Source organism: Colletes latitarsis, chromosome 3, assembly GCF_051014445.1.
Source record: "Colletes latitarsis isolate SP2378_abdomen chromosome 3, iyColLati1, whole genome shotgun sequence".
Taxonomy (NCBI): Eukaryota; Metazoa; Arthropoda; class Insecta; order Hymenoptera; family Colletidae; genus Colletes; species Colletes latitarsis.
Window position 1 is genome coordinate 39,631,107 of NC_135136.1, and position 19,220 is coordinate 39,650,326.

Here is a 19,220-nt window from a genome sequence, read left to right on the forward strand (position 1 = left end):
GCGAGGAGTCCGGGCCAACGCGTTCCCGTCAATTTTAATGCTCGAGTCTCGTTATTCCGACTCTTACGAGACATTAAAAATTTGCGAATAAATTCCACTGTGGGCAATTCGAGGCCCAGAGATTGCAATATTTCGAATCGTAAATGAAATGATTAATATCGAAGCTATTCTGTATCGAATTATTATTTCATGAAATAATAGCGACACTAGGAGAGATTATTATGTCCCAAAAAATTGTTCTCTTTGATGCTTCGAACGGGTAATAAATTGATAACCACTGGCAATATTGTTTTGGGAGAATCAATTTGCACGGCAAATAACTCTAAATAAAATTAATACCTTTCAATTACTTTTGTTCCATTTTACTCTACGGTCATTGAACTTTCGCCGCGTTGATAAAGTGAAACAGAATATTGCTGGGAAACGTGGCGAACGGATATTTTTTTATTCCTTTTTACTAGTTTGGTAATTTAATTTGTCACGTGTGTGTTACGCACTATTCTACTAGCACACGATTCTCAGAAATTTTCTGAACTATGAGAAACCTTTTCAAACCCCTAGTCAACGTTCAAAATTATCCAAACGATTGCAACAAACTAAATTTGGAATAGGACTCGAACTTCGAACTCTGGATCTCGATCAACCCCCTGGAAATCGTCAGATTTAATTTGTCACATATGTGGAATTGGTTTCACGTTACAAACTGTTGGCGCGTCGATAAAGTAAAATAGAAAATTGTTATAAAACGAATATTTTTTATTCCCTCCTACTACTTTAATAATTTAAAAACTATTCTACTAGCACACGAATCATAGAAATTTTCTGAACTCTCAGATTCGCTTGTACATTCAATGCATTGTTTTCGAAATCTTTTCAACCCCCCAGTCAACGTTCAAAATGATCAAAACGATCGCAACAAGCTAAACTTAGAATAGAATGGGTCGAACATACGACCTCCTCGATCATCCCCCTGTAAATTCGAACGAAGACCGTAACACGGTACAGGGGGTTGCTTAAAAACACCTTTGGCAGTGCGGTCGCGGTGAAAAAGTGCGAAAACGCCCATTTCGATTCCCGCGCGCTATTCGTCAGCAGTCAAAGGACACCGGGCGATCGCGTCGCGAGAAGGGAGACGAGTATCAAGAAGGGGCGGCACCCGGACGACGTCGCCCTCGTCGAGCGTCAAAGTAAATTAAACAAACACCGTCTCTGTGGCCGATCCCGTCACCGCGAGTAATACATTTTATGGACGATTTTGCGAAACGCACACCCCCCGTCCCTCTCCGCCGCCCTCGCGCACGCTGCGTGCGGATGCGTTAATCCCAACCCCCGGCTAACCCTCGCGGTTGAATGCGCCCAGCTAAAAGCCACCACTACTACCAGCGATGCCGCCGCCATTCATCGAGGCGCTTTCCATCCACTCTCGCCCCCAACCCTCGTCCAGCTCCGTGCCGTGCTTTCTCCACCCCCGTCACGTCCCCTCGGCCCCTCGTCCCTCGATCCAAGTGCGCCGTACCTCCACCCGTTGCGACCTCTCGAGAGCACAATAGATTCCTGTAACTACCCCTATCTACGCCGCGAATCGAATGCCTGTTTGTGTATTCGAGTGTACGGTTATTTGCCGGACGCTGCCGTGTTATGTGTACGCGTACAACGACGGCCATCTACGCCAACCCCACGACGGATATCCTAGGCCACCCGCGGTGCTCCATCCATCGCTCTCGCCCATCAAACGATACCTGCGACACTTTTTCGACCGCCCTCGCGCGATCAACCCTTCGCGGGGCTCTCGATTTCCCTTCGTATTACGGATCGCTGTCGTTACGAACGATTTATGCGGCTGGCGAGAAGAACGGTGATTCGTGCTATAGTTGTAATTAAACATTGGGGTGGAAGATATAGATTTTCTATCGTTACTCTTGAAAATAGTAATTTGAGAAGTAAAAGAGTTTGAAACGATGCAGTTAGATGGAAATTCTGAATCTAGTGAAGAAAGATTGCAATATAATATACAGAGTGTTTGACCACCACTGGGAAAATTTAAATGGGAGATTCTAGGGGCCAAAATAAGACGAGAATCAGGGATACCAATTTGTTGATTGAGGCTGAGAATTCGAGTAGGTGGTGAACTTTTTCAGCGAAATTAAAAAATTTCAAATCGTTCTGAAAAAATTATTTTCAGCTAGGGGGGTCGATTACAATCATTTTTGGTCAATAGACATACCCCCGAAATCTTACGCGTTTTCGAGAAAAAAATTCATTACCGAAAATACAGTGTCTGACCATACCGTTGATCTATTCCACTGAAATTTCATACATATCTTTAAAACGTCATAACTTCTGAACGGATGGAGGGTTTTTAATGTTTAAAAAAGCAAACTACGCGTATTTTGGCGAAGAATACATAGAAATCACAAAAATATTCGAAAACTTTTTCCTTAACCCCATAAAATGAGAAAAACCCCATAAATGTAGTGCAATATTCAAACATCCATAACTCCTAGAATAGTGAATACATTTAATTGAAATTTTGGGAGTATTAAAGTATTAGACAACATTTCCTTACAGCGTCAAACAAAGTGATTAAAAATGAAAAACGAATTTTTAAGAAAAATCGACAGGTGGTAGGTGCTTAAATTTTTCGATGAAAAAAAAAAATTTCGAATCGTTTTAAAAGAATTATTTTTAGCTAGGGGGGTCAATTCCAATCATTTTTGGTCAATACATATACCCACGAAATCCAATCCAGTTTCGAGAAAAAAATTCAACAAGTGGGCAAATTTTTCGGCAAAATTGAAAAATGTCAAACCGTTCAAAAAAAATTATTTTCAGTTGCAGGGGCCAATTACATTCATTCTTGGTGAATAGACATATCCCCAAAATCCTACTCACTTTCGAGAAAAAAATTCTTTTCTGAAAATACAATGACCATCGTCTGATTTACCTGAAATTTCATACGTGTGTTTAAAAAATCATAACTCTCGAACTGATTGGAAGATTTTAATGTTCCAAGATGTGCTATTAACTTTAAACGTTAATAACTTTTCAACGAAGTCTCAATCAACAAGCTGGTATTCTTGATTTTCGTCTCATTTTGGCCTCCAGAATCCTCCATTAAATTTTCCCCCAGGTGTGCCCGATCACCCTCTATATGAGACTGATCTTGCTTAAAACTGACGACCATCTGGTCGAGCTCAACGCTCGATAATGGAATTGAAAAGGCGGCGATTCAGTTCGTTAAAGCGATCCGCGGACTACGTGTGACCTCGCGCGATCGCAGGTGACATCAATTCCAACGGGATAAAAAGCAATTACCCGCGTCTCGAACGTGTTTTCCTTAATTTCACGCGGAAAGAACGGTTACCGGAAACTGGATTCGCCCGGGAGAGCGACGAGATCGCTATTTCCGCGCAGTCGGGAAATTACATCGGGAGGAAGAACGAACTGGAATTGCTCGTAAATTACACCGATTTTGACGGCGGCAATTATTATAGCGAGGCCACACGCGAGCTTGCTCTCCAAGTTATATGCCCGTCCACAGGCGTAACGTAAATAATCCCCCGTGTACACCAGTCACGGCATTCGGGGCTGGACAGAATATATTTTTTTCCCCTCTCTCTCTCACTCCCCCCGCCGATAATAAAACACCGCATTGAAACGAAGTCGCGCGCCGCAACAACGCGCCGTTTTCCTTCTGCCCCGATTCCTCCGCGCCGCCATTTTTCATGCGTTTTCTTCCCCCTTCCGTAATGCACGTAACAGCTGCACGCAACGTTGTTGCTGCGAACGACTGATGGATCTTCCACTTAAGCGAACGTACCGCGTTCAGAGTGTTAAAAATCGACTTACTGCGAAACTATATTCGGAGTCGTTCGAATTAGAAATTAAAGAACCCGATTTCATTCCATTCGCGTGACTCGACCGGCGCATATTTACAACGATTACGATGGCGGAGGTAATACGTGGAATCGTGGGGGAAAGGGCGTCGTAAAGAAAGGGCCGACGTTGAAATTCCCGCGGCAGTATATTCTCACGAGTCGAGGATTTCCGTAATTTCGTTCGCTTCCCTTAATTCCGTGGAAGTTATCGCGGAAACGGAAAAATGCTTGCGCTCTTAGGTGCGAGTCTTTACGATTCTCCGTGGCGCGATAAAGGACCGGCGGCAAATTAGGCGAGATAGTCGGGAACCGATTTCCAGCAATAATCATCGGTTCCCGGGTGCAATTAGAGCGACCGCGATCTCGGCCGAGTGATACGCGACGCCGTAGATTCCGAGGGGAATGAATTTTACCGCCGTTACAGTGAACATAATGAACTTACTGAACATATCCAAGTGCCGTGTAATGAGATTCTCTCGTAACTTTAGCACCCACACCCTCCTCGCGTCAATAAGGCAAACCGATTGTGATTTCCTAGATCGTCGCGAATCTATAAAAATTAAATTTACTTTACGAACTATTTTGCTTGTCGCTCGAACGACCGGGATTGTTACAATAGAAAAATACTCGACAGTTTCATGGACGGACGACAAATGGTTTGAATTTTCCTAAAAAAACTTGGAAACAGGAGAGGACGATCGATCCAGCACAAAGTAGACAGAATAACTGTTTCGAAAAAAATTTCAAGTTGTCGTGTTCGCGATCGAAACAGGAACAAACGAGATTTTATCGTTCTATAATAATCTATATTTCGCGTGAAAAATAAGTCGGAAAAGTTCTGCACAATTTCGAGATTCGAGGCTTCGTTTTCGAGACATAAATCGTCAAAGTTTGGGTACGCGCGTTGTTCTCCAGTCAGCTGGTCGACACGCCCCAAACACTCTCACACTTCGACGTATCTTGGAAACGGAGCATCCGATTGCAAAACGGTAAAGGACATTTTGATTTCGTTTTAGACGAGGAATGCACCTCCATCGTTTTAAAATATTTATAATGGACCCTTCGGTTATCGTGATCGACTGTACGTCCCAGTTCGTTCGATTAAATAATAACTGTGCCTTTTGTGGTAAACTTGGTCGATTCGCGGGGGCTCGGAGTCTAATTACGCCGCGAAGTTGCCGCCGCATCGGTGACGGCGAGTGCCCGATGTACCCGAACGATTTGACCTGATTTTACTCGAACGTGCACGCCGCGCAGCCAATGACCCTTTCATGAACCGACGCTGCTCGTATCAGCTCCGACGCGCACGCATCTGTGTGCGCCACGCGAACGTGTGTGCACGGACGTCGGGCACAGATCGACGTTATCGCATCCGGCAGTTCATATCGCGCTGGCTCGGCCACCGACGATCGACCGTAAAAATTTCCCAGCCCGCCAGAAAGGGAATCGTTCGACGGAGACCGTCGGTCGTTTTCGAGGGCTCGTCCCTCCAAGATGCACGTATGGCCCTCGAACCAGCGGATCTTTCGGAAATTACTCTCTGTTCGACCGCCAGAACAATTCCAATTCGTAAAAACGTGATCTCTACAAGGTTGGAACGCGTCGAGACATTACTGACGAATTAAAGTCTTCTGTTTCTAGAGTATTAGTTTAAAGAGACTCGTACGAAAAATATACATAGGATGAAATCACAAATGACTGAAGTTTTCTGTATGTTTTTGGTCACAAAAAAGGAATAATGCCTGTAAAATACCAGCTCGGTCGGATAACGAGATCACGCGGCCCAAAGCCTTTGAAGTTTACCATGTAAACCTATTAAGCACCTTTTTCCGTTATCCGATCGAGCCGATGCTGTAGAGGAATTATTTTCTCGCGCGTTGGGGCCATTTTTGGGTGCACCGTAAAACCGACGAAAACAAGTTAAGGCTCGCGTTTTAAAATTTTACGTGATTGTATTTTGATACTCGTCTCGCAGGTACGAAGCAAACCTGACGTTGAAATAACATCGACGCACGTGGAAGCAACGATAAACGTTGCATTATTTTAATTGAAATTTATTCGATTTCGCGCGTGGGATTTGTCAATAAATCGTTCGGCGATATTATATAAGAAAAATTCGAATTGGCGTGAAATTTCTCGACGAAAAAAAACATTTCAAATCGTTCTAAAAAAAATATTTTTAGTTGTAGGGGTCAATTACAATCATTTTTGGTGAAGAGTCATATCGCCGAATTTCTACTCATTTCCTAGAAAAAAATTCGAGAAGGTGAGAAATTTTTCGACAAAATTAAAAAATTTCACATCGTTCTAAAAAAAATATTTTTGGCTGTAGGGGTCAATTACAATCATTTTTGGTGAAGAGTCATATCGCCGAATTTCTACTCATTTCCTAGAAAAAAATTCGAGAAGGTGAGAAATTTTTCGACAAAATTAAAAAATTTCACATCGTTCTAAAAAAAATATTTTTGCCTTTAGGGGTCAATTACAATCATTTTTGGTGAAGAGACATACCCCCAAAATCCTATTCACTTTCGAGAAAAAAATTCAAATAGGTGTGAAATTTTTCGGCGAAATAAAAAAATTTCAAATTGTTCTAAAGAAAATATTTTTAGTTGTAGGGGTCAATTACAATCATTTTTGGTGAAGAGTCATATCGCCGAATTCCTACTCATTTCCTAGAAAAAAATTCGAGAAGGTGAGAAATTTTTCGACAAAATTTAAAAATTTCACATCGTTCTAAAAAAAATATTTTTGGCTGTAGGGGTCAATTACAATCATTTTTGGTGAAGAGACATACCCCCAAAATCCTATTCACTTTCGAGAAAAAAATTCAAATAGGTGTGAAATTTTTCGGCGAAATAAAAAAATTTCAAATTGTTCTAAAAAAAATATTTTTAGTTATAGGGGTCAATTACAGTCATTTTTGGTGAAGAGTCATATCGCCGAATTTCTACTCATTTCCTAGAAAAAAATTCGAGAAGGTGAGAAATTCTTCGACAAAATTAAAAAATTTCACATCGTTCTAAAAAAAGTATTTTTGGCTGTAGGGGTCAATTACAATCATTTTTGGTGAATAGACATACCCTTGAAATCCTGCGTATTTTCGAGAAAAAAATTCAATACGATCGGAACTTTAAACGTCAATAACTTCTTAATGAAGCCTCCATGAACAAATTGGTATTCTTGAGTTTCGTCTTAGTTAGAGCTTATACTGTACAGGAATTATTTTTTCACACGTTGAGACCATTTTTGGGTGCACCGTGAAATCGACGAAAACAAGTTAAGGCTCGCGTTTTAAAATTTTACGTGATTGTATTTTGATACTCGTTTCTATATCGACGCACGTGGAAGCAACGATAAACGTTGCATTATATTAATTGAAATTTATTCGATTTCGCGCGTGGGATTTGTCAATAAATCCGCAAGCGGGCGGATCGACGCGACGTTTTTCCCGCGTCGGAGGTGTCGCGTGGGTGGCACGCGAGTCGCAGGAGGCCGTCTCGCGCGTTTTCGCCAATTAGTCGTTCGGCTATAATTCGCGTTAATCCGCGAGTCGCGCGGAAATCTCTGCATTTAAATCACAATGCGATCAGCCAATTAGTCGCGCTCGGTTGTAGCCGTCGCTCGATTATCAATTACCGTGACCATTCTAACGACCAACAGGGGAGAGGCGGCTTAAGCTCTCTAATTCAATTTTCCATCGGAGCGTCGGGGACCGGACGCGCGAATATCGCCCTGAAAGAATTTTCGCTCGCTTATTATCGGTCCGGCCACAGACGGAGCATTAAACGCGAATATCGTGTTTGATCTGCGATCAACGCGTTCTCGGACTTTTTCCCTGACGCGATCACGCCACTCTGCCTCTTGATTAGTCGACCATCGCCGCCGAGATTCACCGTTTCCCTTTCATACGTCGTTCGTCGGCTCGCTGTCCATGTAATTTTCAATCGAAACGTTCGTTGGTACTGCGATGTCACAACGTTCTTTGTTGCCTCCACGGAAAACAAACGAGAATTTTAACCCCTTGCACTCCGAGAGTATCTATTAATGTGAACGATTAGCAATGCCAAATTAAATTTTGTGATGTGATTTCTATAAATAAAAAAATATTCTTTCCACAGACATGCATACGATTACCCATAATTTAAATTTTATTTATACGGGCTGTTCGGCCAACCCTGGGAAAAATTTTAATAGGGGATTCTCGAGGCTAAAATAAGACGAAAATCTTCATTAAAAAGTTATTAAAAAATTAAATTAAAAAATTTCGAATCGTTCTAAAAAAATTATTTTTAGTTGCAGGAGTCAATTACAATAAATTTTGGTGAGCAGACATACCCCCGAAATCCTAGGCACTTTCGAGAAAAAAATTCCTTTCCGAAAATAGAATGTCTGACCATACCGTTGATTGATTCCCCTGAAATTTCATAAAACTTTCAAATCGTTCTAAAAAAATTAGTTTTATCTAGGAGGGTCAATTACAATCATTTTTGGTGAATAGACATACCCTCGAAATCCTACCCACTTTCGAGAAAAAAATTCGAGAATGTGTGAAGTTTTTTGACAAAATTAAAAAATTTCCAATCGATCTAAAAAAATTATTTTTAGTTGGAGGGGTAAATTACGATAATTTTTGGTCAACAGACCTACCCCCGAAATCTTGCGTAATTTCGAGAAAAAAATTCAATACGACCGGAACTTTAAACGTTAATAACTTTTTAACGAAGCCTCCATCAACAAATTGATATTCTTGATTTTTGTCCTATTTTGGCCTCTAGAATCTCCCATTACAATTTTTCCCAGGGTTGGTCGAACACCCTGTATATTTTCTAAATTCAGTTTGTGTCATCAAAAGTGAAACTTCAATCGAGTTATGGTTCGTATTATTTAGGGTCAAAAGCTTTCCAAAATTTTCTCTGACGGTGCAATTAATTCTCAAATTGAAGTGTTTTATTTTTAATAGGATCCGTGAATTTCACCAAGAGGAATTTGAAGTTTTGCCTGAATAAAATTATCGAAAAGTGGACCCAAATGGCCCAAGATAAATTTCTTGGGGTTTTCCCCGAGTTTTCTATGCCCCGCGATATTCCCTGGCGCGAACAGACGCTTCGAATCGTTCCTCTCGTCGATGCAGCTTTCCCGGGAACGAATTTCACGTATCGAAATATCCGTCGAACAGAATTTTCAGACAGTCGTGAAATTATCGAATCGTTCCGCTCCGTTGATCAACAACTACCCCCTTCGCCGCCTCGTACCACCCCCTACGCGTCGAATCGCAAGTATTTACTATCCCTGGGAGGGAGATGCACTCGCGATTCTTCGGATCCCTCCCGCGTACGCACGAGCTCTCTCCCTTTTCACCCGATTTTCTAGCTTTTTCGTTCACCCCTTTGTTCTCTGCCCTGCACTTCCTACCCTCGCCGCGACTCGTCCGCCGCTACGTGCCTATTAAAACATTCTTCAACGGGGCTCGCGTTACACCGAGAGTGCCCTTGTCGTTTGCACCGACTTAATTCCCCCTCCCTCAGGCAGGATTACTTTTCGGTGTTTGAATTCAAGGCACCTGTCCTCCGTCGCCAATTAAACGCGAAAAGTACCAATCACGACGAACTCTCTGTTCAAAAAAAAAATATTTCCAAGATTAGTCACCCATGGACCATTTGACAAATAGTGTACAACTGTGTTTACGAACCGTGGAGATACACACGTCGCCACTCTGGCGGCAAAGTGCAACGATCAGAATTAGCTTCAACTTTTATTGAAGGATGTTTGAATAGGGGGAGGGATATTTTAAAAGGACACGCCGGGTTCGGTTAACAGAATGTTTGAATAGTAGAGTGCTCCGATGGAATATTCGAGGAACGTTGGGAGCAAGGCTCTAGCGTACATATTTTCTCGTAACGCAGAACACTGGCTGGGAGTCTCGCGCCTCGAAATGTAAATTTTCCCGACGTTTATCACGAAACTTTTTACCGCACTTAGATTACCCCTACGCACGTGGTGGGGGGGGGGGGGGGATTTGCTTGCTTACGGGCTCCCCGATAACAATGTCGACCAACAAATTTCCCGGGAAGCTATTCCCCGATAATTCCGATGCTACGGGTTTGAACTTTATCGGCGAAGATGGCGGCCGCCGGGGCGATCGCGACGAAGGAGGCGCTGAGTTTTACAGCTCGTTTCACTGGCGTCTACGGCGACCGTTTTTCTTTTCGTCGTCGCTAGTTAGTCGGCCGAGAGGGCAAATCGCTCGTGAAAAAACCGGGGGGGCTTGAAAATTAAACTGTGCTTAACGAACCGATCGCCGGGCCCTGCGATTTACGTTGTTTCGACAGGCCTTCTACGCGAATTGATAAGCCGGGGAAACGATCCGGGTGCTCAACGGCCCGACAATTTGATCATCGACACTTTGTTAGCGAGATAATCTTGTAAAAACCGTCTTCCAAGTATGTGAGGGGCAAGAATGTTCACTCTCACGCTGTGGGTAAAGTTTTCCCTTTTAACTGAGCTATATAATTTTTTAGCCTCTATAAAAAGTAGGTTTGCACTCTATTTTGTACGTAAAACCGGCGTCGAATGAAACGACTTTCCCAAATTCCAGAAGAGAATTAAATATACAGAATATTTGGCCATCCCTGGGAGAAATTTTAATGGGAGATTTTAGAGGACAAAATAAGACGAAAATCAAGAATATCAAGTTTTTAAAAATGAAATTAAAAAATTTTTAATCATTCTGAAAAAATTATTTTCAGTTGCGGGAGTCTATTACAATCATTTTTGGTCAATACTCATACCCTCGAAATCCTACGCATTTTTGAGAAAAAAATTCATTACTGAAAATATAATGTCTGATCATAACTGTCTGTTACCCTGAAAATTGAAAAGTTTCAAATCCTCTTAGAAAAATTATTTTCAGTTGCAGGGGTTGGTTATAATCATTTTTGGTCAATACACATACCCCCAAAATCCTATTCACTTTCGAGAAAAAAATTCAAATAGGTGTGAAATTTTTCGACGAAATTAAAATATTTCAAATCCTTCTGAAAAAAATATTATTAGCTGTGGGGGTCAATTACAATCATTTTTGGTCAATACACATACCCTCGAAATCCAATCCAGTTTCGAGAAAAAAATTCGAGAAGTTGGGAAATTTTTCGACGAAATTAAAATATTTCAAATCGTTCTGAAAAAAATATTGTTAGCTGTGGGGGTCAATTACAATCATTTTTGGTCAATACACATACCCTCGAAATCCTACGCACTTTCGAGAAAAAAATTCAATTTGAGCGGAACTTTAAACGTCAATAACTTCTTAACGAAGCCTCCATCAAGAAATTGGTATTCTTAATTTTCGTCTTATTTTGGCCTCCAGAATCTTCCATTAAAATTTTTCGCAGTATAATAGTGGAACGTTTCAAACATAAATTTCAAATAAAATTTCGATAAATTGTGGGTGGCCAGAGTGCCTCGAATTCAGTCCTATCCTTTTGATCCAAGAATAGAAAATGCCACTATCAATAGTGTAATAAGCTCGCGGCACGCAACGCCATTAATTTCCAGCTGGATGTTTGTCGAGTTTCGCCGGTCTCGTTTTCGCGCTGCGACCCGATTCCACGGGGGATGTTTTTACCCCCCGTCCCGGGTTTCCGACAATAATCGTTCCTCGCGAAATTAGACCGCCGCGCGGCTGAAATATTAATTTGAAGTCCGGCGACGCTTTATCGCGGCCTCGCGCGTTTCGACGACGCTGATTTTTCCCCGAGTAATTACCCCCGGGGTCCGAGAGGAGAAACGCGACGGAAGCCGAGCTAATTAGCGGAAGCCAATGAGCGCGAAAATATCGGGAATTCCGTTTCTCTTCCTCTCTGCCTCGAACGAACAGACACGAGCGCGAAATAAACCGCGGGGGCGTCACTTTCACGCTCGATGCACGGTCCGTGTTCGCCAAACAAATACCGAACGCGACTGCTCGACTTTGCGACGATACTTTTTCCCCTGACGCTGCAAAATCAGGCTGCAGAACCGTTTCAACCCTTTGCGTTCTGAGAACTTTGGTTCAGATCTGTTTTAGCAGTTGAAAAACTATCGTTGAGGGTTAATATTCATTCATAAATGGGTGGGATAGTTATTAGTGTGCAATGAAGAAATATTTAAATTATAGTATATTATAAGTAGGGGTACCGTACAGTATTGGCTGCTAAATATTATTGTGATTCTTTGAAAAAAGAGTGAATATATAAGACTCCTGAGTAGAGTGTAGATTTATCAAATTTAAAAAATTTGTGGCATATTTCCCGCAGTCGCCATTAGAGGGCTACGCTCTTACCTTTCTCACAAGTGCTCGACCAACCCAGGATAAATTATATTCTAATTACAAGTATTTTACATTACTAAAACTTTCAAAGTTGCATAACACAAGGTCCCCAGAAGAAATGTAAAAATACACAGAGTCAAAATAACCGTGTTGCCCCAGATTTATTCGAGTTGAAGGAGTTGAGATCGGAAATGAAGTAGTTTACGGTTCCTAACGAGACGTCCACTTTGTTTTCGATGATCGCGCGACAACGCGTGGCCACGTAGGACGAACGGGGGGTCGAATTCTCCCCTGGATAGGATAAGCAGGGACCATCGTCGAGGGAGGCTCGACGCCGAGAGGGACGGAGCGGGGGTGGAACCGAAGGTGGAGAGAATAGCCCAAAGCAATCGGAACCCCCGTCGAACCGATGTAGTAGATTCACTTACCTATTCGTCCCTTCGTCTCCCCGTCCCTTCTTGGTCCTCGCCGCAGTTCGGAATCCCCGACGAGTTACGGCGTTGGAGCCGCAGTGACGCTCAAATCGATTCGCCCCCGTCGAAATCGAGTTAACGTTGTTTTATGAGCTTCGGTTTCGTTTGCCGACGGTTTAGCCCGCGCTTTGACGGATTAAGGACGCGACGCCCGGAATCTCGACCGACTCGCCCTTTGCGTGCCCGTTATTTAACCCTTCCGCGCGAGTAATCGCGTTCCTCGGACTCCGTAGGAAGTTTCTGAAAAGTATGGGGACGCTGGAAGGCGAATGACAGACAAAAGTCCGGAGATTCCTTCCGTTACTAAAAATCGTCATCCTTAAATCGAGATTTGTTAGCGTCGAACGCCCCCTAGTTCGAAAGAGACACTGTGGAACGTGCCCCCTCCCCCCAGTGTCGTTTACGGGTGCAAATTCGATCTCGAAATGATTTGGAGAAAGGAAGTGGGGTTCGTCTCGCGAGTGACCCCGGAAATCCTGTTATCGCGCGTCGTCGAGCAGACCGCGAAAGGGCGAAGACGGAGACGTCGCTGCAACCCCCCTGGCTGTCTCGTCGCGCTGTTTTCGTATTCCGCGGATGTTTGAAATATTGAAAAATCAAGAGAGAATAGCGGAAAAATCGGGGGATCGAGAGAATTTCCCGCGAAGGCTCGCTCTGCGCACCACTGACGCAGATACGCGTCAAAAAGGATGATACTCGTGGGGGATGGAACGCGGCTATGCTCGCTGTTAGAGGGGACAACGGCGGGCGAAGGCGTCGGGAGAACTTAACGTCGCAAAGGGTTGGAACGCGACGGGGATGGCGGCGTGCAGGAGGGTAGAGTGTCTCGATGAGCGAAAAAGACGAATTCGGCTTAGCGAGAACAACGCAGACGCCCGGAGTTTGTTGTACTCCGGCTTCGAGAATCGCGCGGAGGGAAACTACCACGGGGAAAAATATTTTACGCGTTGATATACAGCGATACTTTCTTTTTTCGAGCAGTATCTTTGTGCACTCGAAATGTATATCAAGCTATTTCATAATAATAGAAACGGTTAAATTTCTGGAGTAAATGGTCGGTGTAACCTAGATCGATTGGACCTTGAGTAACGAATAAGAATTTTTAAAATAACTTTTGCAAAACGATAGAACACGAAGAATAGTACTGTCACAAAATACTCGTCTTTTAAACATCGTACCCCAATATTACTTCGCTCAGAACATTCCCAAGAATTAATAAATGAATATGGAAGTCCTGTGGAAAATGGTGGGGTCGTAGAAAAATATATATCGCCCACTCAATTTTCCCCGACAAAGTTTTTCGCTATCTCTCGCCCAATTCGAGATATGACCCGAGTCGCGTGATGCGCCCCTGTGTACTAACCTTTACATACAGCCAATAAATAACAATTTTCATTAATGGAAGTTCTTGTTCACCTGCGCTCGCGTATCGATCTTATTCGTGGCCACGCACACGTGCTGGAAAAATAGAACCGGAAACGTAGTAACTATCGCACGGGAAGGATCGCGAACGCGATAAAACAAACGGGACGAAAATTTTCGCGTTTTAATCGCAGGGAATTTTCGCGAACGTTCCTGTTCGTTTCCGGACCTAACGTGTGAACGACTGGTAACGCTAAATTACCACTAGTTATTTATTTAGTAATAATTAAATAAATAATTCTGGAAGGAACATCAAATCTAAACTTTTCAACGATATTCGGAGACGAGATCAGACCATTAAGTGCCCTGTTAACGAAGAATAAGTCAGCTACTTTTCTGCGGTGTTCAAGCGCGGTAAAATTTAATTTGGTTAGAATTATGATAATATCTAGGCATAGGATCGCTTCTATGACAAGTAGCCAAGCGTAAAAATTTCTGTTGTGGACCTTGAAGAGCGTGAATGTAGGTATTGCAATAGGGGTGCAGTAAAGTAATCTTGATGTGTAAAGACCTAAAGGCACAAGGGATTATATCTGAAAGATGTTCTCAATTATTGACTTAGTAGTGCTCTAGTCGTAGAAAAAAAGAATGTAGAGCGCGTTTCTTTGTACTGGAAACGCGACTGTGGCGGGAACGAGATGCATCGAGTATTTTGTATCTATCGTTGGGGGAGGGAGAGATGAAAGGGATGGAAGGGCAGCGAGAAAGCGGAGGAAAGAATGCTGGGGGCGAGGAAGATAAAGAGCGAAAGGATCGGAGTAACGCGTACGCGAGTAGAGAAGGCGAAAGGAGCGAAGGAAGATGGAGATTGGGCCGTAGGGGTGAGTCGTACGCGTGAAAGGGAGAACGCGGGAGGGAAGGAGAGGGCGCGAGTGGTATTCGACCCTCTATAGGGAAATATCCATAATGCGCATTTGCAATTTCAATGCCTCGCCGAGCCCCGGCAAGTTGCCGAAGCACAGCCACCCCTCGAAGCCTCAAAGCCTCGCGCTCGCTCCATCGCGATCCCGTTCTCAGCTTCTTCTTCTTCTCCGGTCGCGTCTCCTCCTGGCCCTTTTGCCTCCCCACGACCCCCCACATTGCACCGCTAGAACGCCCCAGGAGCAACCCTCTTGCGTGCAACAACCCAATCCGACTATTTCGTATCTGTACGCGCATGCTGGATTCTCGATTCTCGATTCCGGGGCTCTGGATCCCCTCTGAATTCGCAGTTTTCGACGTTGACCGTCTAGGACTGTTCTCCACCTCTCGCGTGACGTCCTCGATTCGATTGGAAAATCTGCACATCGATCGTTCTCGAGACCCCCGCTATTTCAAATCAACATCCAACAAAAGCAAATTACAATTATTATCAAGTTGCGGGTCTCGATGCAAATTCATATTTTTATTGATAGAATAAATGAAATTGGAGCTTCGTAGAGCTAACTATTCCTTATATTTTTATCCTTTGTGATATCGTTTAACAAGAAGCCCAGAATCAGCTGGCGCTTAACGAGCCTCTTATAACCACCCCTCTTCTTGCAGCCACCGTACCTGGTCCCTCAAATTTTCATCCCCATTCTTCGTCTCTCTCGATCCGGCCAATAACCAACGATTCCACCTCCCGATCCCTTTGTATTCTAGAACGAAAACTGCCCTTTTCGAGCGATCGAGCACGCCGAAGAGCGCGTTCGTTTGTTCGAGCGTTATTATTCGCGTCCACTTCGAGTGCGTTCGCCAGCAAATAGAATCAGTCGGAGGTCCGGGCGTCGCGAACGAGGGCCGGGTAGTTTGATAAACAGTTTCATCGATGGAGGTCCAGGGCGGTAGATTCGTTTAGCGACCTTGAAGGGTGCAATTGGTCCGAAGCGAGAGTCGCCAGGCGACGCTGTATCGACATTTCCGCGTTGCAGAGAAAGGGTAAGAGTCGGGGGGGTATACGGAGGGGCGAGCAGGAGGGACGAATGAAATTCGCCGAGCTTCATATCGTGGTCGTTACTTTCCCACCCCGGAATTTATTTTCCTCCCTGGCTCTCGTGTCGCGCGCGTCCCCGCTGGGAGGACGAGAGAGACGGGGAACGCGGCTGAAAAGGAACGAGAAAGATTTAAGTACATAGGAATCGGTGTCTGAGAGGGGAGGGGGGCGGAGAAAGGTGGCGGAATCGAGAGAGGTGAGTTAAAATCAACGCTGCTAGGGATATCGAAGAAGGCAATATTTCAATCGACGTCAGATTTACCGACCTCCGGCCACGCGAAATGGCCAACGCGCCGAACCGCGCTACGTGCCGTTTCGCGGGCTGCCCTCCTACGTTTCGCAGCTGCTCGTTCGTCTACCCCGACCGCCGTGAAATTTAATATTTTACACGCGTTACGCGCCAACTTAATCTTTCGCGAACGCGGAACGGCCATACTGTACACAACGTGCAAATTAATTTGGTTCTTTCGATAATTGCAACTGGAAGCGCTCGAACAGGTGCTTTAAAAGAGAATTCTTGTACAACGGGCTTTAAAAAACGAAAGGATTGCAAGATTACACGATTTCGTCGTTCCAGACCTTTTAAAGGAGTGTCAAATACAAAAAATCAAGTAAAATCGTACTCTTTACGGACTTAATAAGCCTGTGGCGTCAATATGGCCACTAGAGCTCAGGTGGCGCCCTCCAGCGCCAGTCTACGAGCTCCCAGATGGCGCTCTCGACCCTAATGAATCTCCGTAAGGCTTAAGTCCAATGAAATTCACGATAAACAACCTAAAAATTAACCCTAATAGAGGAGACTTGGAAAATCCAACGTGAAATTGAGTTTCCGAGTTTATTTGAAAGGCGGAACGTACGAGGCGCGGTTAACGCGATTTTGAAGCTGTTTTTATCGCAACGGAGGTGCCCCGGGGAAGGGCCAGATTGCGCCCGATATTACCTCCACGTGTTTTAGATCATTTTTCCGTCCCGCGTCGACTAAATATTCGTCGCAGCTGCCGGCGCGGGGCGATTCGTTACTAATTGTTTCTAGTTGCGCGTCTCACGACCGCGAGCACGTGCCGCTAATTACCTTTCGTAGCAGTAAAGCAGCGATATTTTATGCCGCGGGGGGGTAATTCTTCGCGTCGCGGCCGGGGCTGAATTTTTGACACTAATTACCGAGCGAGACGGCGTAAAACTACCCCGACTCTGATTACTCGCCCCGTTGCTCTCCCTCCTCCTCGCTCGCCGTACTCTTTTTCGGTCTGGACGGCCTGGCTTAACTTTGACTCCAATCTTTCGCGACAATTTTGTTACGTTCTACATCGAAATTGTGCTTCGTGCGCGATCGAACGGTAACGTACTCCCCGCGAGGCGTTTCTTTCCTTTCGAGCCAAAATCGCCACCCCACTGTCTCCGATATCACACCATACAAGAAATAATAAAGTTACGGGGAACAGCAATTAAAAAATCCGTGCACGAAGGGCTCGCGAAAATGTTACGGTGTTGACGGAAGGGCTCGGAAAAATGTTCGACCATCGCGCGGATATACGTTCCACGGATACATAAAATAATAATGGCAGCGTAAACTCATTAATTCGGACCTTAACTAGAAATCCCGTGCTTTATGAAAAACAAAGAATAAAAATTGCAATTTCGTCGGCAGTTTGCGCGCGCGATCCCGGATTTGTTTTCAATTCTATGAATATTGTATTTGACGCGAATCAATATTTGTTAGCAAGCGAAACAACATTTCCGAGGAAAGAACTTTCAACTCGTCAAAATACAACATTTATTTACACGTTGCGTTTTATTTAACGACTCCGTGCGCAATATTTGAAGGGAACGCCAGAATACAAGTTACATTTTATGAAAAATAATTATTAGTCTGGTAAAAAAAACCAAATAATGCTTGGAGTAGAGAGGATCCTTAAGAGGACGTTGACCCTGTTTACTTTCGTCGATTTGGAAAAATAAAGCGTGGCCAAACGTTTAAACGGCGAAGCTTCTAAATTTAATACCAGCGAAAGTTACAGTTTCGCGAAGAATCGCGGTGTAATTGAATTTCATAGCGCCCGGTACAGCCAAGGGAAGAAAAGTTAACGATAACTTGCGTCTTTACGCGCGGCAGGATGTCGCGGCCATTAATAACGGAAGTCGTTCTTGAAGTTTACATTCTAAGCTCGGCTCGTTATAGAGTAGTCTTAGTAATCGTTACGCATAACTGATAATGGAAAGGTTATTAATTGCTTCTGGTCTCGGACCCGTCGACAATCAGGCTTACCATATGGCACTGATTAATTACCGCGACCGATACCTTTATCGGCCAACTCGTTCTTCGTGTACACTTTGCCCGCCGCGATTAAGTTTGCAGTGCCAATAGCCTCCTGCTAATTGCACGTCTTCGGCCCTGTCCTCGCAGTTTCGCTTTTAATTATGGCCGCTGTTGCCCCACGACGACTCCATCGAGGTTCGGGACTCTTTCGTACTAAATTCAGACAAAAATTAACTATTTATTTTAGATACGTCTCTAGAATTTTTATTCGATGCTTAGCCCAATTCGACCATCCCCTGTTTCAAGAACACACTTTCCAAAGAGGCAGTGAATTTAAAGGCGATTCAATCGACGATTTATTGAGCCAGACCGGGCACATAATTACAATCGATCGGGCTCCATGCTGGCTGGCCCCCCCCGACGATGTTTCGGTCTGACTTTTTGAGGGATTACCGCGAGCTTTGGGCGAGAGCGGACCTCGAATCTCCGTTATCATTTCATTATTTCCGTTAATTTAATATCCGTCGGAGGTCGGAGCAGCGCGTGGCCGGGAGCAAGGGAGCGCGGCCAGGGGGGACATCTGACTTGTTAATTTTTCCTGCATAAATTTCAGCCGGCTCGCAAGCTTTTAATTGATTCGACCGAGCCCTGCCCCCGGACCACGATGGCAAGACGTCCGTCTGCTCGCGTTCTTGTTCCACGAGTTTCGTCGAGTCACGATGACGCGACCAACGATCATGCTTTGCGCTGAAAATCATCGACGTGGGGCTAAAACTTGCCATATGATTCGTCGAGCAAAACAGTGAACTCAAATATTACTCCCTAAGGTTAACTCTTTCAATGATAAAACGATTGTTGATAGAAGACAAAAGGGTTTCGTGAGAGATTTTCTGTTTTGTAAATGTTCATTACACACGTAACTAAG

At 44.1% G+C, this 19,220-nt stretch overlaps 1 protein-coding gene across 2 annotated transcripts in view; it reads left to right on the forward strand.

Annotated features, from left to right (window-relative positions):
* The window catches only part of LOC143340202 (uncharacterized), a 350,931-nt gene that overhangs the window by 87,728 nt on the left and 243,983 nt on the right, over positions 1-19,220 (forward strand). The window lies entirely within an intron of this gene.